The sequence below is a fragment of the Callithrix jacchus genome, chromosome 9 (assembly GCF_049354715.1).
Source record: "Callithrix jacchus isolate 240 chromosome 9, calJac240_pri, whole genome shotgun sequence".
Taxonomy (NCBI): domain Eukaryota; kingdom Metazoa; phylum Chordata; class Mammalia; order Primates; family Cebidae; genus Callithrix; species Callithrix jacchus.
Window position 1 is genome coordinate 88,700,882 of NC_133510.1, and position 21,565 is coordinate 88,722,446.

At 38.7% G+C, this 21,565-nt stretch overlaps 2 long non-coding RNA genes across 3 annotated transcripts in view; one reads left to right on the plus strand and one right to left on the minus strand.

Annotated features, from left to right (window-relative positions):
- The window catches only part of CLLU1-AS1 (CLLU1 antisense RNA 1), a 175,163-nt gene that overhangs the window by 86,128 nt on the left and 67,470 nt on the right, over positions 1 to 21,565 (plus strand). The window lies entirely within an intron of this gene.
- LOC103795350 (uncharacterized) overlaps positions 1 to 21,565 on the minus strand; it is an 85,055-nt gene that overhangs the window by 61,144 nt on the left and 2,346 nt on the right. The window contains exons 2-3 of one of the 2 annotated variants that reach the window (XR_001913569.5): positions 20,257 to 20,460; positions 17,314 to 19,990 (exon numbers count right to left, since the gene is read on the minus strand). This is a non-coding gene — a long non-coding RNA (uncharacterized LOC103795350). Of the gene's footprint in view, positions 1 to 7,921; positions 8,035 to 17,313; positions 19,991 to 20,256; positions 20,461 to 21,565 lie in introns of those variants that run through there. The other variant, XR_013521955.1, reaches the window with a different exon arrangement.

Sequence of the window (21,565 nt, forward strand, 5' to 3'; positions counted from 1 at the left end):
CAGTCATATGTCCACCTTTAAAGCAATCAAAGTCCAGAAAATTGGGCACTGATGATTGGCTTAAACAACCCATGGTTGTAGCTGAGAATGGGTCGAATTCTACTCAAACTGTATGGCTAAGCAAGAAGAAAGTCAATCTACTAATCCCACAAGGAAGAGGCAGATGAGCCAGGACTTAGATCGAGATCTCTCTGGCTCCTAAACCCATGATTTTGCAAATAAACAGTATAGGTTCTGATCTCTAGAAACTTTGGGTCTTAAGGGCGACAGAGAAACCTATCATAGTAATATGACAATTGCCTTCAGCAAGGTCATATTAGTGCTGCGGAGCACAGCATGCCTCTGAATGACAAATGAGAGTCTTTAAGAGTCCAGCTGAACCCTAGTTCTGTCACTGGCTGTGCGATCTTGTATGAGCTACTTAGCCTTTTCATGACTCGGTGTCTTATCTGTAAAATGGAGCCAATAATAGTATTCACTTTACAGGGATAAAATGAGGACGATAATTGTAAAGTGCATTAAAAATGCATAGTATAATAGGTTATTATTAAATAAAAGAAACAGGTAGTAACCTCTCTAGGTACAATGATGATGAGGATGATGATGATAAAATCATCTATCCCCACTCGGTATCAGGCACTGTAAATCTCTAGGGATACAAATGACCATAAATCACAGTTTCTGTCCCCAAAGAACTTGTTGTTTATTGGCAGAAGGAGGCAGTGTGTAATGCAATGAATCCGATATGACATTTGAGGTAATCCAGGGCTCTGCAGGTGACTGGGAGCCCAGGGAAGGAAACCATGAGTTGTGGAAATTCAGGGTCTCCATGTCCAATTATCCCTCTCATTAGCTGTTTTGAAATGGCAAGTAGAGGAGAATCTTTTGGGGGCCCAGGGAATTGATTGATTAACATAACTGCCAGATTTCGATGTATTCCCTTATTCTCCACTGTCTAGTTTGAGTCCCTCTTTTGATTACATGAGATGTTATGTACAAATGTGAACCATCTCAACTGCCGTGTAAAGGTGACATGATGGCTTGTCTTCCTCCTTCTGGGGTGTGCAAAAAGCCACACTAGGACATGAAATACTTTCCCTAGAAAACAGAAAGACCTCATGTTTTCATAACTTGGAGATTGAGATAACCTTCTCTTTCTGAAATACTTCTAGCAGAGAGTTAAGGAATAAGACTCATTCAAGGAAACGTCTCCTGTATTCCTTCCTCTTGTGTCCAAAGCTGAGTCTCATTTGCTAGAAATAAAAGAACAGCATGCTATTTATTCATCCCCCCCAAAATACTGTAAAATCTAAAACTTAAATGATGTAGGTTAGTAGTAAACCATGTAGAAAGCATTGTGTTTGAGATAGTTATTCATGTACTAGTGAGATAATACATACTCGTTTTTCTTTTCAGTGAATTGATGCCCACGAAATTGCCCAAGGGAAAATGAGTAGTGTAGTAGAATGAGCTTTAGAATTAAACAGCTATCAACAAATTTAGTGAAAAATTTAGTGAAGCCTCTAAACGTCCAGTAGTATCTGATCAATTGTTTGTCACATCTATAAATACTCTCTCACTTCTACAGATATATAATAAATATTCCTCAATTGTGTGGTTTGACTCCATTGCATCTCTTAGATGGAATCTGGGTATAGTCTGGGGTTAGTCCAGGTAGAAGGATTTTAGAATACGTCTGCTTCAGTGTTGAGATCAGAATTCAGTAGAATTCTATACTTGGGACCTCAACTCACTGCTATATTTAGAGAACTGTGTGAATATTCTTTCCCCCACAATGTTCATGAAATATTGACATAGTTAGACAGAAAATAACTCTTGTTTTTAAGAAAATATTTTTTGGGGGCAGGTGTGGTGGCTCACACCTGTAATCCCAACACTGTGGGATGCAGAGGGAGGGGGTGGATCACTTGAGGTCAGGAGTTCAAGACCAGTCTGGCCAACGTGGTGAAACCCCATCTCTACTAACAATGCAAAAATTAGCTGGGCATGGTGGCGGGTGCCTGTAATCCCAGCTACTCAGGAGGCTGAAGTGGGGGAATCGCTTGAACCTTGGAGGCAGAGGTTCCAGTAAGCCAAGATCGTGCCGCTGCACTCTAGCCTTGGTGACAGAGTGAGACTCCGTCTTAATAATAAAAATGTGTGTGTGTGTTTGTGTGTGTGTATATGTATATATAGTCACTCTTTAATCTCAAAAACAAAAGGATAGGGGAGGCATACCATCTTAACGATGGTACTCTCTTCCTCTTATTGAAGGAATCCACTAACAATCTTGGTTAAGCAGGCTGCTGTCACAAAAATAGAGTATGAAAACATCCACACAGATGGTCTGCTTTGAATTTTCTTAATTTTAAATATTAGGTTTGAAATATACTGGATAACAACAACAACAAAAAAACCTACATTGTAATAATATAGTTTTTCTTCTATTTTTTTTACATAGCTACCAATTTAAGAAAAACGTTTATCCAGGAAATTCCTGTGCAGAGTATGGGGCTTAATCTCACACATAGACTTTCCCACATTTGATCCTGAATGGGCTGCTGAATGATAAGGTGATAAGATGAACTAAGCAACACCAGAAGGTTGTTTTTCTTTTTTTTCTCTCTCTCCTTTTTAAAGGAACAATAGGTTTTTTGTGTGAGTCTCCAAATGACGAAATAGCTTACTAGAAAATGCAGGTTTGAAGCTAGTTGAGGTTTCACTGCAGTTTAAAAGTCCTTTCCAGGCTTAGATTAATGCATTGATAATTGAAAACTATCTGGACACGTTATATATTCTAGATATTAATCTGAGGCTTTCATGAGTATCTATACCGTCAGACCTCCACATGAGCTAAGCTCCCTAAATCCTTTCTGGAAGAAGGCAGGGAACAATAAACACATTGGTTAAATTAAATTAAATTAATACAGTTGTTTCGCCTTTGTTGAGATGGCTCTCAATCAAGAGTATCTGTTTATCTTATCTAATCAACCTCCTTAAAGATGCAATTTTAATGATGCCTAACACAGCTTTGTAAGAGCCATATACCATGATATAATCTGAATTCAATGATTTCTTAGGACAGTGTGAAATAACTTCAGGATAATTTTACAACACAAGGAAACAAAGGCATTAATTTCATTTTACTCTTGCCTTTTTTTCCTATTTAAAAAGATGGAATTTGCTTTTTCTGGAGATGTTTACCATAAGATGGTTTGCTTAGTTATTTTCATGTGAACATAAACATCTCCCAGCCACAGAATTTCAAACAGAAATCTAACAAAGGAAGGCTCTGCTGTTAAGGCTAATATTTTTCATCACATAAACTACCAGAGACATCAGCCAATACTAATGGCAATGGGTTTTCTGTGACTTAGTACCATTTTATTGACCACTGAGGACACAGTTTAGGCACTTCCAGTACATGAGTGAACTGGGGATATGCAATTGTTCTGAACACTTAATTGAGTGACTTTCCACGGAGTTTGTTTGAAATGAGTCTCCAAGGCTTGAAACTACTAGGCCTAGTGACCATGCCCTTGTGAGGCCTGATATGCTTTATGAAAAGATGTAGCCAGCCTCTGGCTTGTCTTTTTTCCTATCCTGCTTTTTTTTTTTATCTTCTTTATTCTGCTTTAGGTTTTTTCCCCCCTTGCATTAAGGTTTTTGAGAACCATTATTGTAGAATATAATTTTAAATTTCAAAGAAGACTTGGATTTGAAAGTAGTTTTATGACTTCCCCCACACTTTGGTCTGGGTGGTGATTGTATTCAATTGGGCTTTCATGGAAATGCTATTATTAAAAACTCATGGTCTCTAGACCATGTGCTGCAGAAATACAGCACAAGCCTTTCTGATTAAGGTTATGAGAACTCCCACTTGTTTGCAGTAGTTTTGTTTTGTTTTGCATTTATAAGAACTTCCAGCTAATGATCCTGATTTAGAGCTAGTTATAGAAATTCTAAATTAAAATTGTAAAGGAACTAGATAAGTCTCAAAAAACATTCATGTAGCAAATAAATTTATGTCCTCACCCCTGGCAGTGCACAATCAAAACTTTCTCCACATTTTTCTAGTAGAAACAGGGTTTCACCATGTTGGCCAGGGTAGTCTCGAACTTCTGGCGTCCTGTGATCTGCCTTCCTCAGCCTCCCAAAGTGTTGGAATTACAGATTTGAGCCACTATGCCCTGCCTTGTTTCTCTGTATTTTTCTACCCTTCTTTGACTTGATTCACTGCCTCCTCTTTCTCTCCCTTTTCACCCTCAGGTATCGTGGCTATTCAGCTGGGCTCTAGAATCTTCATCTGCTTCCTTTCATTCTTTCTTTCATAATCCTGCAGGTCTTTGGTTCTGTTCCTCTGTCCTCCCACAATTTATCTTGACTTTTCTGTCACTTGATCCTCCTCTGGGCCACTCTGTCATCCTTCTGTTCATTTCCTTTGACCTGAATCTTGGGGACCTTTTTTTCCCCTGCCTTCTTGTTCATTCTGTGAGTCAGAAGTCACCTCTTAACCTTGGATGGCTTTTGTTCTGTTTTTCTGAAATTAGTTCAAATCTGGACAAATCTTTTTTTCTGGAATTCTCAGAGCAAGATTTTCCTTGACTGCAAACATCAGAGCATTGCATCCCATTTTTCAAGAAGAAATTGCTTTGGTTTAAGGATAATAACTAAACATGCCCCTCCCCATTATAAACTGAAAAATAGATCAATAGGTATAGGAGACAGATAAGAAATCAAAATATCATCTGGTGATAAATATTGATGTTTATGGATAAAACCAGAGTAGAGACCCTGGTCAGGGCCAAGTTTCCATCTTAACATCTCCCTGCTACACCTACAATGTGCTCAGAATTTTGCTGAAGGGGTGCAAGGGTGAGTGGAGCACTAGCACAGGGAAGCAAATCACTGGAAAAAGTGGTCCCTGCCTTCAAAAATACCACTAGACTTTCCAGTTGGTTCTTTTTCATTAAAGTAACAACAATAGTTTCTTTTACCATTAATAAAATACAATCTTCCTCCTAGTCATGGGCAGGGAAGCTGAAAAACCAGATGTGGAACTTTCCCCAGGTGTCTCACAGCATGAAGAAGAAAAGAAAAGTTCCCACAGGTCTGCTGGGAACTCTTGTTTTTCAGCCTATGCAGTGTTCCTCAAATATTATTCTCTCTGGGGAACATCATGGCTAATGCAAGCATACAGTTCAGGCTAATGCTTGGTCCTTTATTTTATCCATTAAATCAGATCATGTGTAGGAATTAATTTAATCTATCTTTAAATCTAATTCAACAATATATTTTGAATAAAATTCTGAACTGAACATCTGGTAACTTTCTGAGCACCAAGGACGCAAAAAATAAATGGGACATGGACACTGACTATGGTCAACATGATACAGGTGCATGAAAATCAATTATATGTAACTATAGGCAAAAATATTATCCTCTAAGGGTCTGATATGAAAAGTTCTCATGAGGCACAGCCATCTCTGGTATGTGCCATGATCAATCTAGTTAGGCAGAATAGATAGGTTTTGTAGAGCCTGAAGCTTATAGAATTTGGAGAATCCTCTTTTTGAGAGAATACAAAATTCTGAATTTAAAATCAGTCTCAAAAGCAAATATCTAGAATGAAAATAGAAACCACAAGAAAATTGCCAGAGGCTTGGAGATGCAGGCTTCTGAGACTTTTTGAGGTAGTTTCACCTCATTTTCCAATTCTACCTAGAACACTCCATAGCTCCCAGTGACGTGCAGAGCTCTCAGGACCATGAAACTGGGTCCTGAAACTTAAGCTTCAATGACTTCAGGGTAAAATTATTTTGGGGCCAATTTCCAGAGCTTTGGGGTTGGTTGGACCATTCTTTCAAGTTATAGAGGTGACTACAAAAAGAGGTGGCTTGAATAACAAAAATGTCTTTTCATACAATTCTAGAGGCCTAGATCAAGGTATATGCAGGGTTGGCTTGTGCTTAGCCCTCTCTCCTTTGATTGTAGATGGCCATGGAAGAGCTTTATACAGCGTGCTGTCACTGCTTTCTATACTACCACAAATCTTCAGGGAAAATGACAAACACCACATTGAGTCCATTGTGATTATGTTTCTTAGGAAATGGGTGAAAAAATTTATTTTGCACCTTGGTGGGTGTGGGATCAAAACAGAATTAAGAGATGTATTAAAACATAAGTTAACTACATTGCAGTATCTTAAATGCATGATAGACTAAAGCCATGTGTCGCTTAATGTCGGGCATACATTCTGAGAAATACATCACCAGGCAAGTTCATAGTTATGTGAACATCTAGAGTATACTTTGCAAACAGATGGTATAGCCTACTACACACGCAGGCTGTATGGTATAGTCTATTGATTCTCGGCTACAATCCTGTACAGCATGTTATACTACTTAATACTGTAGGCAACTGTGACACAGTGGTGAGTATTTGTGTATCTAAACATAGAGAATGCACAATAGAAATACAGTATTACAATCTTATGGGACCACCATCATATATATTGTCTGTTGTTGACCAAAGCATCATTACGTGGCACATGTGCAAAAACAACATAGCTACAAAACATATTATCCCAACATTTGCACCTTAGGAAATATATTTATTATCTGCTAGTTCTGTGAGTCAGGAATATACCCACAGCTTAACTGGGTTCTCTGGTTCAGGGTTCCTAGCAAGGCTGCAGTCAATTAGTTAATTAGTTTCCTGGGATTGCCATAGCAAAGCACTACAGACTGGGTGGCTTAAATAACAAAAGTGTATTTTCATACAATTCTGGAGGCTAGATCAAGATATCTGCAGGCTTGGCTTGTTCTGAGGCCTCTCTCCTTGAATTTTAGATGGCCACTTCTTTCCTGTGTCTTCTTCTCGTGGCCTTTCCTCTATATGTGTCTGTATTCAAATTTCCTCTTCGTATTAGAAAACCAGTCCTATTGGATTAGGACTTGTCCTCATGACCTCATTTTAACTACCTTACCTCTTTAATGGCTGTCTCCAAATAAAGTCATTGTTCTGAGATACTGGGAGTTAAGACTCCAAAGTATAAATTTGAGCAGTTTGCAGTTTAGCCCATAACAGCTGGGTGGTTGGTACCTTAAGTCTCCAACTGGGGAAAATCGGATTCCAGGCTCACTCATGTAGTTGTTGGTAGGATTTAGTTCCTCATGGACTACTGGATTTGAGGGCCTCAGCTCCTCACTAGCAGTGGGACAGAAGCCACCCTCATTTCCTCAGAGAGCTGCATGAGCCTCTCCACGAAGCACCTCTCAACATGACAGCTCTCTTCCCACAGCAACAGGATGCTGACACTGCTGGTAATTCATTCTTTGCCGTTGTGGTTGAAATGCTCCACCCATCAGTCTACAGTATTTTTTTAAAAAGCTAACATTTGAAAGCATATATTTAAACTATCACTGAAACTTTCACTTTTATTTCCCTTGAGGCTTTGAGTTGGTCTAGGATCCCAGGAATCAATCTAGAACAAAGGACAGGTAAGTCTTGCTTGGAAACCCCAGGTAGTAAGAGAGCTGGGACTCGTCCACCAGTAATGGATTGTGGTTTTCACAATGTCTCAGTGGAAAACCTTTTGTGAAGTTAGTGGATATGTATTTACTGCTGTGATGGTGGCCTTGTTGGATCAGGGTCTTGGTAGTTTTTAAAGTGAAGATAATCTGGGTCTCTCTAAAGGCCAAGCCATTTTTCTAATGCTGCCATATTTATATTAGAAGATACTCCTAGTCTTAGCCACTTTGAGTCAGACTCCCAAGCCCCGACGCTGAGGTTTTATTACTAGTTCATATCCCTTCCCAAAGGGGCCAAAGAGGTAACCTTTTTTTTCCTCTGTTTTAACTGCCAAGAGATCTCAGTGGGTATCATCCCAACTCATTGCAGATGTTAAAAATTCACTTACCTTTCAAGAAAAATGGATGGGATTGCAATCTGGTTTTTTTTCTAAGGCAGTGATTTGGTCCAATGCAAATTTTTTCTCCTCTCCCTCATGATCAGCTCTACATAGTGGGGATACTGGAAAGAGATAAAAGACACCTTTCACCTTCCCCAGAGAAATAGGTGCCCATTCCCCTTATCTTGCATGATTGCCTAGAATTAGGAACAGAAATTACTACAGAGCCAATTTTCCATATTATGGGAATAAACAATTTGACTGCAGTAGGTTGTCAGTAAAAGAACAAAATGTTTGAGAGAGTTAAACAGCTGAGTAGCATCCTCAGGAAGAGGGGTACGGACCACATACGGTCCTGATCACTTACATAACTTTAAGTCAAGTCATTGCCACAGATCCCAGCTGGACTGTAGTTGAGCTTCTCTCCTTCAGGTTTTTCTGCTGTTAGAAAAAGGGAATTGGTGGAACTGCCACTCCATAAGTGTTCCAGTTTCTCCATAAGAAGATGACTGCCAAGAGCTGTATATGAAGTGCTCTGTTGGCAATGGGAAAACTAACTTGTTCGCCATTATCTCATTTACTATTACTTTCTGCTTTTTAGAAGTATGTCAGTTGTCTGAGGTCCCTTGGTTCCATTAAATAGTCCCTGTTATTCTGGTTTATTTTTATTTGACAGATTTTTTTTTTTAAGTTCTCACTCTAATGACAAGAAAGAACAAATCTATATGATCACCAACATCCAACCTTGTTCTAAATTTCTATCCCAGGCTTTCATCTAGGCAAAACGTAAACATCCATTCAAATAAACAAAAGCTTTACAAATTTTAAGAAAATTTATTGTGCTTGTTCTGCCTTTCAGGCACTGTGCCAGGTACCAAAAATAGAAAAATAAATTAATCTAGTCCCTGCTGTAGAAAGGCTCCCAATTTAATGGTGGGAAAAAATATGCAATCATGGTGAAGTACATAGCAACTCAATTAATATTTGAGTTCCTATTCTGTTCAGATTTCTGTGGCTTCAAAAATGAACACAACAGACATAAAGCCAGCCCACATGTAGATTAGAGTTTGTCAGAGAGAGCAACCATTGAACAATTTGTTATAAGTATGATTAGTATCTCGATGGGAAAAAAATGAAGTATCATGAAAACGTTTAACGGGGCACCACTTCTAATTCGAGGGGCAGAACAAATATTCATTTGGAGACAGTACTGGCAATTGAGGGTGGGGTGGAGAAAGAGGGTAGAGAGAAGAGCTCCAAGATAGCATGTGCAAAAGAACCTTGAGGCTGGAAAGAGAAAGATATGTCCTAAAACCAAAGGTAAGCTATTATGGCAGGAGTAAAAATGAGGCAGGACAGCAGACATGGCTGCATGCGTTAATATTTTAAGAGTAGCTGAGTTCTCTCAAGTACAAAGATATGTCAACGTCAATAACATTTCTTTTGAGATGGAGTCTTGCTCTGTCACCCAGGCTGGAGTGCAGCAGCGTGATCTCAGCTCACTGTAACCTCTGCCTCCCAGGTTCAAGCAGTTCTCCTGCCTCAGTCACCTGAGTATCTGGGACCACAGGCACATACCACCATGGTGGGTTACATTTCCTTTTTTTGTGTTTCTAATAGAGATGGGGTTTCGCCATGTTGGCCAGGCTGGTCTCAAACTCCTGAGCTTAAGAGATCCACCTGTCCCGGCCTCCCAAAGTTCTGGGATACACGGCATGAGCCACTGTGCCTGGCCAAGAATTTCTTTAAACAATGAAACAATTGTACAGTTTACCTGTGTTGCTGGAGGTATTTATTTCTTCAATAAACACTTACTGAATGTTATTTATGTGTGGATTCTCTGGTACACACTGAGAATAAAAAGATGAGTAAGGCAGAATCTACGCACATCAAGTGGTTTGTACTACAATGGAGGAAGATAGAAGATATAATAAAAACAGAGATGAGAAAACAATTATATGTTCATATTGTTTAAAGAGAGCACTTCTTAGGCAGCTATTCTAAGATTTATGGCCCAAATCAAGTCTAAAAAATAGTAGTGGGGCACTAACTGGCTGTAGAACTCTAATCTAGTTATGCATCAGAATCTTCTGGGCAAGTTTGTAAATTGCAAGTTCCTGAGTTCCTACTTAGATCTAGTGGATTTTAATTTGTGGAGGTGAGACCCAAGAATCTAATTTTTTTTTAGACAGTTGCTCACTCTTGTTGCCCAGGCTGGAGTGCAGTGGCAGGATCATGGGTTCATGGCTCATTGCAGTCTAAACTTCCCAAGCTTCCCAAGTAGCTGGGACTACAGGTGCCTGCCATCACACCCAGCTAATTATTTGTATTTTTAGGTTTCACCATGTTGCCCAGGTTGGTCTCGAATTCCTGGGCTCAAGCAATCTGCCTGCCTTGGCCTCCCAAAGTACTGGGATTACAAGTGTAAGCCACCATGCCCAGCAGAATCTCGAATTCTAAAAAGCACTCCCAGTGATTCTGCATGTATTCTGCAAATGGCATTTGGAAACCATTAAGGCACAGCATGGTGACTGTGAAGCCCCAGTAACATCTCTCTAAATGTGTTCTTCAGGCTGTTAATAGATGACAGGAAAAAAAAAAAGGTTCAATGGTATAATCAGTTGTATTACATCTCTCTCCTCAAATTCAGATGTAAGTTCTAAACCTCAGAACCTCAGAATGTAACTTTATTTGGAGAGAGGGTCTTTACAGAGGATGCCAAGTTAGTAAAATGAATTCTTTAGATGGATTCTAATCCACTATGACTGGTGTCTTTATAGGTGGAATTTGGAGATAGACACCTACATGGAGAGAATGTCCTGTGAACATGAAATCAGCCATCTACAAGACAAGGAGGGAGGCTTAGGACAGGGCTGCCAATACTTTGACTTTGAACTTCTAGCCTCCAGAACTGTGAGACAATACATTTCTGTTGTCTAAACCACCCCTTTGGTACTTTGTTAAGGCAGCACTTGAAAGTGATACAAGTGGCTAAGTTAAAGAGATTTATAAGTGAAATAATTTCTCTGCTGCAGGGCTCCCAGAAGCTTGGATATGTTCATGAGCCTTGTAGCCCTCTGAGTGCAGAGTGCTTTTGGTTTGGCATAGAGCATTTCACGAGATGGTTGTTCTGTGGTTCTGACTCAGGGAAACATCAAGTTTATTTCCCCTAAGGAGGCAGACATGCCATGGGTCTCATGGCTGCAGAAAGTTCAGCTTCATGGAACTGAGCTACTTTCAGGAAATAAGGATGCAGGTGAAAATATTTGATTACATTTAGTCCAAATCCATCATGCCTTCCGGGGGCAGAGGGGAACAGCTCCAAGGAAATAACCTACTGGAAATGATAGGAGTCATTTTTCTTGATCCGCAAATCCTTTGATTCCTGTTATTTTACATCAGTGACTCAGAAGCAGCCATTTGAAAAGAAAGCCAAGAAGTACTAGGTAGTCTCCCTTAGTGGAGTGGTTCAGGAAACTTCGGAGAAAAATATGCAAGGGTGATTTTATCAAACTGAACACACCACTTCAGATTTGCCTTCCAAGCACTCCACTTATTCCTACTGTTTGCTCAGAACTTGACAAACGGATCCATCTTTCTTGAAATAGAACATTGGGAGATAAATGGACCATAGTTATTGTCAGTGATTAAAAAAGTAAGACTAAAGGTTCTCAAACATGCACACACAGTGAAGGAAATGTGAACTAGATGAACGCAAGCTTCCTAAACATTTGCAAAATTGTAATAATTCAACTTCTTATTTATCTGATGTGTTTTATATTATTTAAGGCTAAACATAGAAATTTTAGACTTGCTGTTTCATCGACAGTTGTGACAAGTGTTTGTGTCTACATCTGGTGAAAACTTGGGATCATGCTGACAAAACCATCTTTGTTTCATATTTTTAAGTCACTATCGATAACCTCTCCCCACCTCTCACAGCCTATTTCAGTTCTCCTCTCTCTCCCGCAGTCCTTATAACCATCCCTGCAGCCCTGATAACTCATTCAACATTTACTGCCAGTTTCCACAGCCCCCATAACCAGTGCCCCAAACCAGTGGCCACTTCAAACAAAAATGCCGTTTCATTGGCTCAACTTCCAGAGTTCCTGATCTATTAGGGGTGGGTAAGCTGATAAGTCTGTATTTTTAACAGGTGAGTCTAATGGCCAATTCCATCTGAGAATCAAAACTACTCATTTGGTATCTATCTTATAATATCCTATATTACAGATGAGTCTGTCTCATCCTAGACCATCCTTTCCTTAGCTGAACAGCTGTTTTTAAATTCAAAACTGTATTTTCGATTGCTAGAAAGTTATTTTCATGCTTTTCTTCCATTTTCACAAGTATGTTTTTGATTCTTGGTTAAAGTTGTTATCTGTCTCTTCTGGCAGTTCTATTTTACTGGTAGAATATTCATCTTGGTTCATGGGTTGTTGTTATTCCTTAACCTGGCTGCTGGGTCCCTTTTGGGCATTTATGATTTTAACTGCCTGCTCCTGGTTCTGATTACCTGGATTAGTTCTGAGGACACTTAAGTCACTGAAATGGAGGGAGATACAACAGTCTCAGGCCCTGTTAGCAAATCATCTGTACAAGCTACAAGGAGAAGACACTTCTCTATAAAGCTACAATATGTTTGACCAGCCTCAAGGGCAGAGAGAATCTGAGCCTATCTTTCCCCCTCTCTCCACGCCCCTCTGAAGCCAAGGAGACTAGCAGGTACCCCCAAGATCATCTAATCAATCTGGCACACTGTCCTTTAGGGATTTCACAGATCTGTCTCCCAGGGTCACACTCTAGGGGCCCTGGGAGATAGCACGGTGCTCTGATTCTTGCCCCCAGGTCCGTGACTACTGCTACACAGGAATCAACTCATTGTCAGCTTTCTCCAACTAAACCTCCATAGACGGGAGGCCTTGCATGCGACCTCTAGGCTCCCCCATCACCCTGCTCTAAAAGGTTCTCTGCTTAAGATAGGTAGCTGAAAGTTGATTAGAATTAGAATGGAAGACTCATGGGGAGCTGCAGCATAGGTGCTCAGGACTCAATTTCCGCAAATTGCCTAACCCAGGCAACTAGAACCCGGGGCAGGCAGTTAAAATCATAAACACCCAAAGGGGATTCAGCAGCCAGATTAAGGAATAACAACCCAGGAACCAAGATGAATATTCTAATAGTAAAATAGAACTGCTGGGAGAGCAAATTTCACAAAGCATCTCATTGTTATTGAACTTTCCATGCATGTAGTCTGCTTTCTCCAGCTAAGGGGCTTTGGATATATCCTCTATCTTAGTCTACTTAGGCTGCTGTAAGAAAATACCTTAGATGAGATAACTTATAAACAACAAAAATTTATTGCTTACAGTCCTGGAGGCTGGAAAGTCCATAATCAAAGTATTGACAGATTCAGTGTCTGATGAGAGCTCACTCTGCTTCAAAGATGGTACCTTGTTCCTACATCCTCACATGGCAGAAGGGACAAATAAGCTTCCCCAGTCCACTTTTATAAGGATACTAATTCTTATTATATAAGGACATTCATGAAGGTGGAGTTTTCATGACCTAATCACCTCCCAAAGGCAGTGGCAATTGGAAATTAATCACAAGTATCTTGGTGATTAGGTTCCAATATACACATTTTGTGGGGAAAAAAACATTCAGCTCATAGCATCGTATAGCCTCACCATGCCTCACTTTCTTTAATTTGAAAACAGATAATAACCTCTGCATAAAACTGGCATTTAAATCACAGCTACAACTTGTTGTATGCTCTTTCTGTGGCAGGCCTCTTGCTATGTACTTTACATGCATTAGTGCCAAATGAGATCATTTGAATAATTCACCTAGCATATTAGCTGATACAGGTGGGTGCACCATATGCGCCCATTGCTCTCTTTTGTTGCTGCTCTCAGCTACTGACCTATATGGGAATAGGTTTTGTCTTGCACCTTTTTACTACCCCCTTCTCCCCACTGCTCTTCATACCCTACCTTGCATCGAAGCACTCGATATATTTGTTGGTTGAATAGCTGAATAGATCATGTCCTTCTAAATGACAATTTCCTATTTTTTCTATACTTGGTAAACTTAATTTTACGTGCTTCCAAAAGGCCTAGCTAAAAGTTTGTTTCTTTTGCAAAGCTATAGGTAATATCTCTTGTCTGATAGAATATCATCTATACATTTGGGGTTATTTACTCCCAATTCTACCTCATATTCAAGTCACTTAGGCCCATGAACTACATTCCTTACTGGAATACATCTCTATTCTGCTCCAAGTCAAGAAGTGCCTAGAATTCCTTCTTTTAAAACTCTGTCCCTAAAACTTAGGAGAATTTCCATAGAAAACAAGAACTGAAAGAATTCTCCCTTCATTTCTCTCAGAAAAAAAACTCATCAAACTAGGATGAGCTCATGTGAAGCAAGACAGCTTTGCTAGTTAGAGGGTGTATGCACAGAAAGAATATAACAGAACATTCTGGTTAAAGTGTTGTGTTAATCTACCTTGGGCATCTTGTTCTCTCTTGTACTTTTATTTGAGTTTTTTCACTAATCCTCAATTGCTCATTTACTCAAATTAGCGTTTTCATCTCAATTGATTCAACATTTTTTTTATTACACTTTAAGTTCTGGGGTACATGTGCAGAACATGCAGGTTTGTTACATAGTTATACACTTGCCATGGTGGTTTGCTGCATCCATCACCCAGTCGTCTACATTAGCTATTTCTCCCTCCCCTAGCCCCCAGCCCCCAACAGGCCCTGGTGTGTGATGTTCCCCTCCCTGTGTCCATGTGTTCTCATTGTTCAACTCCTGCTTATGTGTGAGAAAATGTGGTATTTGATTTTCTGTTCTTGTGTTAGTTTGGTGAGAATGATGGTTTCCAGCTTCATCCATGTTGCTGCAAAGAACATGAACTAATCCTTTTTATGGCTGCATAGTATTCCATGGCATATATGTGCCACATTTTCTTTATCCAGTCTATCATTGATGGGCATTTGGGTTGTTTCCAAATATTTGCTCTTGTGAACAGTGCCACAATAAACATACATGTGCATGTGTCTTTATAGTATCGTGATTTATAATCCTTTGGGTATATGCCCAATAAAGGGATTGCTGGATCAAATGGCATTTCTAGTTCTAGATCCTTGAGGAATCACCACACTGTCTTCTATAATGGTTGGATTAATTTACACTCCCACCAACAGTGTAAAAGCACTCCTATTTCTCCATATCCTCTCCAGCATCAGTTGTTTCCTGATTTTTTTAAAGATCATCATTCTAACTGGCATGAGATGGTATCTCCTTTTGATTTTGATTTCCATTTCTCTAATGACAAGTGACTCAGATTTAAAAAACAAATTAAGATTTTTAGTACAGGCAACTCCTATCTTAGAAAGGCTTTCATTTATGGTGAATTGTATTTTGGAGTACAGCTTTTTATGAGTTGGAATCAAGCTCTAATTTATTGCCAAGTTACCTGTGTACTAGGTGTTAGGGTTCCGTTTAGCATAATCCACATTCTTTCATTGTCTGGTGTGGGCTGTGCCATGCGGTAGGAACTTCTAGGAGAACCAGACTTGAGTCTCTTGCCTTAAGTGATTAGAAATCTACAGAGGGCAGAAGGCAAGAGCATAAATTTGGACAGCCCACAGACCAGAGTTTGGACAGCCCACAGACCAGAGTTTGAGTCCTGAAATACCACCCACACACCCTCTGAAACAATAATGAGCCCAATACACAACAAACTTCTAATATATATTAACTATTATTATTGCTGAGGTAATAAGATTCTTGCAAAAATTTGCTAAAATGCATGCTTCTGGAAGACAAGCTCCCAGTTTTGTTTCTTTTTGAAAATTCCACAATGTCCAGCACATTATTATTACAGGTGTTACAGCTGACCCCCTTCAGAGTGTGAAGTTATCACTGGAAGGTGTTGCCCCATCAGGAAATACGCTTCTCAATCACTTTGCACTTAGGTATGGTTGTGTGATTTGTTAATTCCAAGAGCAAGTGAGCAGACGATGGTTAAAAACACATACACCTTCTCAAATTTCTTTGCCTTATCTGGGATAAATGCAGAAGGCTTCGAAGCTCTAGACGATAATGGAAATACAGGAGGAATGGATTCTGGCTGCCTGAATCCTGTAGTTTCTCACATTGCACTGCTTCCATGAATAAAAATTACACCTTTAATGTTTTAGGCCATTGTGATTTGGGGGTTTATTTATGACATCAGCTTGCATTGCCTTAACTAATGCTGCTGTTCAACAAATTTGTTGAAGAAATAAATGAGCTATATAACTAAATTACCCCAAGTCCAATGCTATTTAGTACCTGAATATGGATGTGTAATAAACCCATCGATCTTATTTCATCAATCTGTCTGTGATCTCATTACAGTCAATCAGAATTTAAAGTGAGGCAGTGAGGTGGAGTAGCTCTGGGGCAATATAGTGGCTTTTTCCATTTATATTTTTAAAAATACACCCAACCCTTGTTGTAAAAAGAAGCAAAAGAATCTTCGAGTAAAGTGGGGGTGGGGAGGTTCCTATACGTGTTGGGGTATTTCATCTTAGTTATGAACTAACAAATGAGATAGAAAGCGTTCTTATGTTTTCTGTTCAATGTACTATATAGTTTCTCTTTTAAAAACAGCATGTGGGATTTCAAAATACGTTGAATAAATTTCCTTACTGAACTAAAAGAGAATTAGAAAAGGCTGCTAATTGCTTTTGTGTTTAGAAACGTAATGTCTTCCAGTGAGTTATTTCATGGGTGAAGTGTCTGGAATTGCTTCTGAATATCAGATTATAGATATTTTTCTTTCTTTTTTTCTTCTTTTTTTCCCTTTTCTTTTTTTAACTAAGAGAACTTAAACATGATATAAAAAAAACATTTTATCTTGTGGTAGAAATGTCAGCCACATTTCAATTCACTCTCAGGCTTCTCCTAAAAGGAGTGACTTTTATGCATAACAATAGCCTTGTTTTTATAAGTGGTTGGTAATATCTGCAAATGTGTAAGGCATTCATTTTCCAGGAGCTCTTTTCTCCCTGGTAACACACCAGGAAATATCAGAGTGTTGTTATTTGAATTCTTTCTTGTGCTCTAACTCCCTGATGAATTAAAATTCAACTTCACAGTCAAATGAGTAGCCATTTAAAGCTCAGGTGTGTATTTCTTAAGACCCTCTCAGAGGATATATAACTGCTTATGTCTTTCCAAAAGACAGCAAACTGAATTTTAATTGGATCCTGCCTCTCCCAAGAGACCATTATACTTCTACTCTAAGGCCATATATTATAAAGCTTCAGTATGAATTGGAACATGAAGGCTATGTTTTAGTTCAGTGTTTAAAGTTGAAGTTATAACAGCTGACACTCTAGTCATTTAAGCAATGCACCCAATCAAAATTTATTTCGTTTGAATCTCTTTTAAAAAAATGAACATACGTACAAGCATGCACACATACACACACATGTATATAACTTGCATGTCAAAATTATGTAAACTTTCAGATTATTAAAAACAGGTTTTTTAAAGGAAATAAGTTTCAAATGGGACTAGTTCCAATTTTTCTTGTCTCAATCCCACCCTGACCTTGTCAGATGGATTTAAAAAAATGAAGCAGTGGAAAACTTTATGTATATATACCAAAGACCTGCTGACTCAGAACTGGATCTAGAATATCCTTTTGAGACACAGAATGAATCTTTTCATCAGATAGTATGGAAGACCACTGATGCATGCATGAGCACTCCTGGAGCTGTTCTCCCTCTGATCTTAGAAACTGACAAGACACCATCTAAAAGGAAACCAAAAGACTTGTGGAACCTAATTCACCAACTCTAAAAAACACAGCCATGTGCTTTTTTGCTCTTTATCGTTTAAGTATCCATGGAAATTTCCAGAGGTAAATTAAGACTATGAGGACCAATGTTAAAAATACTATGAAAACATCCCAGAGCATGGTGAAGTGTGGAATTCATACTTTAAAACTCCTAAGGGGCAGTGTTGCCTTATACCATAACAAAGTGGACCTTTGTGTATTATATGCAGTTAAGACTAGGTTTTTTTTTAAATTTTATTTTCTTCCTAAAAAATATAGGTGGTGTCTTTATTCCAGATTTGAATGTTTCAGAATCTTTTTTTTAATTTGAGACGTGAATTGGGAACCAGGTCCCAGAGTAGAGAATATGTCCCTTAGATTTTCTGAGACACGTTTTTTTCAACTGTAAAATTAGGAGATTGAAGTAAGCAGTCTCTAGAACGGTTAATATTATAACATTTTATAGTTCTATATTACAAGTGGTTTTTAAATTTAATTTAATAAATTTAAAAATTATTTGTATAAGACTCAGTTACCAGTCAGCATATATCCCTAGATTTTAGCATTTTTCTGCCATGATGTAAAAGAATATTTGAATTATGCACTCATTACGCTAGTACTGAAATCTTAGCCTTCAGTTTGCCTATTTATTTCTACTTAATTATCTTCCACTTAATGTGATTCTCTGTTATTAAAGGTTTTTTTAAATTGTATTAATATCTTAGTTACAAGGCCCAAATCTCTGAAGTTTTCTTCAATTGTTTATGCTCATTCACCCCTGACATTAATCAATCACACAGTTCTCTTGGGTGCATCTCTGTGAAGGATAAAACTAGTTTTACAAAACAGAACTGTAAAATTGGAAGTGATTTCATTTTATCACATAGGTCAAATGTTTTCAAAGTCAGAATTTCATTCCGTAATAATCCTGGCAGGTGTCTCTCCAATTCTGCTTCTAGTGACTGAACACGCTCATTTTGGGCACTTTCTCTCCCCTTATTTGAAATGAAACTCTTATTGTTGGAGAATTTATTTGATTAAGATATTTGCCCCAGTTGACCACAGATCTTCAGTATTTGAAGGTATCTCCTATACCCCACACCAAATCTTCTGTTTTTCATGTTAAATATTTACCATCCCTTCGACTGTGTCTTTTCTTACATGGCTAACAGACTCTTTCCTATCCCAGTTATCTTCCTCTAGACATTCTTTTGTGTCTTGACTTAATTTTGGTTCATTGAGATGAATAACATTTTCCATACGTGATACGAATCACCAATGCAAAATTCCTGGAAAAGGTCTTTCATTTCAGGCACAGAGCTAACACTGGCTAACAAGTTGGTTTTCATCTTTGCCACTTTGACTTAGTGCTGGTTACGTAACCACCTCCACTTTTTTCATCTGTAAAATGGGAATAGTTATACCTTCATTGTAAGTTTGTTATTTTAGCAGATCCTAGGTACTCAGTAAATGGTAGATATTATTTCTACTATTCAGGTTACTTGAGATATTTTGGAAGAAACACCATATTGAAGACAGAAAATACAATTTTCAAACTGTTTTTTAACCAACATTAAACTTGGCTTTTCCTACCCCAAATTGATGATATTAAATTTCTTTATTCAAGTACAAAATGTGATGATTACTTAATGTTGCTAGATTGTTTTGTATCGGGTTTGGCTCCTATGACAGGCTTCTGAGACACTGCTGAGCTCTGAGTCTGTCATTCAGTGTATGTTACTTTTCCTTCTTAGTCTTGTGATCTTCAGTCAGGTGTACAGGCAAGGACCAAGCTCCCCAAGACATATTAGCTAGTTTTCCAGATTTGACATTAATTCACTAAACAACTTTCTATTGTAACCAGAGTTTGTCATATACCTTGCAGACATGATACTAAGCACATGGGGTTTCCCTGACCTAATTATTTAAATAAAAAAGGCGAGGGTGGGGGAAAGAAAATGACATTGGTGTGAAATGATTTGTTTTGTGTGAGCTCATGCTGACTCAGTTGTTGAACTAAATCCATTCCCCTAGTGATAAGAAAACTATATGAAGAATTCAGGGACTGTACCTTATTTGCACAAACAGATTTTGACTAAATGTGTAGTAGGTCACTTCTTTGATTTGGAGATCAGAGTGAAACAATTTCAAGGGTAAGTAAAAGGAGAAAGTCCAGCTCTTCAAAGCAAGCTCTCATTCCCTCACATGTAAGGTGGCTCTATGTTCTTCCAGAGAACCTGTACAGAGCAAGGAAAATTGTGAGTGGCTGGGTGTGAGACTCCTCTCCTTGCCCAGACCCTCTAATCCTCTCCAAGTTTAGGGACAGGAAGGAAAAATAATAAAGTAGACATTCATTCCCTCCAAAAGACTTTGTAAAAGGAAACTCTCTGAGAAACCCTTTGGCTATTTTTATGAATGAAATTTTTACAAAAGGTTTTTAGATGAAATTTCCAAATACCTTTTAGTCAGAGAGAAAGAGGGAAAAAAGACTCAATGCTAATACCATTCGCGTGAGCTCTAGTTTGCTCTCGTTCCAGCTGTTGAATGAGTTAGGGTCATATTTGGAAGGACAGTTCATTCTGCTTGGAAGCTCATGCAAGGGAATCCGGAAGAGGAAGGGCGTGGAGATGCCAGACAGGAGGGCGAGCCAGCAGACACACACGGACAGGGCTGCAGCCAGCTCCTCTTATTCTTGGTGTGTCACTGCCTGAAATGAAATCCAAGGGTCTGCCGTCAGGAGAGCGGGAGTACTGTGACCTCTCCTGGAACCTGGTGGTGAACTCTCCTAGAAAGCATGTTAAATCATGGTCCCTGATCCACAACAGGAGTCTTCAATTTGAATTTCCATTAATTGAGAGCTCTGTTAGCATAATTGAGTGCACCTTCCTGTCCCTGCCATCTGTAAGTAAAGGGACGGTTAAAACATTTTTCTTTTATTAGAGTCCAAGTTGTAAGGTATGATGAGATGTAGAACATGAAAAGTTTTACATTCTCCAGAGGAAGATGCAGTATCCAATCAATTTATTTCTCTTATCTTAACCTGATATCTTATTTAAAGCAAAAAACAAATGTCCAAAAACATCTGGCTCTAGTTTCCTGGATAAAATGCAGGAGTAAATTAAATTCCCATAACACATAAATACTCTTTACAAATTAGCACATGGAAAAAGGCAAGGATCCTTTCAAATAGGTGTTTAGTACATAAAATGAAGCTAACCCCCAAGAGAACACTTATAAATGGTATCCTATGACATAGCAAGGAATTAATTTAGCTCGCTAAAGACCCTTACTACCTAGGAATGTATTAAATTAAGGAAGAATTTGACTCATTTGGCAAGGTGGCCCTTTTACATCATCTATACTATATACATTTTTTTAAAATGAGAGTCTCACTATATTGCCTCTTGATCTCCTGGGCTGATCTCGAACTCTTGGGCTCAAGCAGTCCTCCTGCCTCAGTCTCCTAAATAGCTGAGACTACTGATGCATGTGCCAACATGCCTGGCCTTATACTATAATGTTTTTTAAATGATGCCTATCAAATTGTGTGGCCAAAAGCAAGTTATCTTTTATTCTTTTATCAAGAAATTTTAAAATTTTTATTTTATTATTATTATTTTTAAGATGGAGTCTCGCTCTATCGCCAGGCTGGAGTTCAGTGGTGCAATCTCTGCTCACTGTAACCTCTGCCGCCTGGGTTCAAGTGATTCTCCTGCCTCAGCCTCCTGAGTAGCTAGGATTACAGGCACGCGCCATCACAATCAGCTAATTTTTGTATTTTTAGTAGAGATGGGGTTTCACCATGTTGGCCA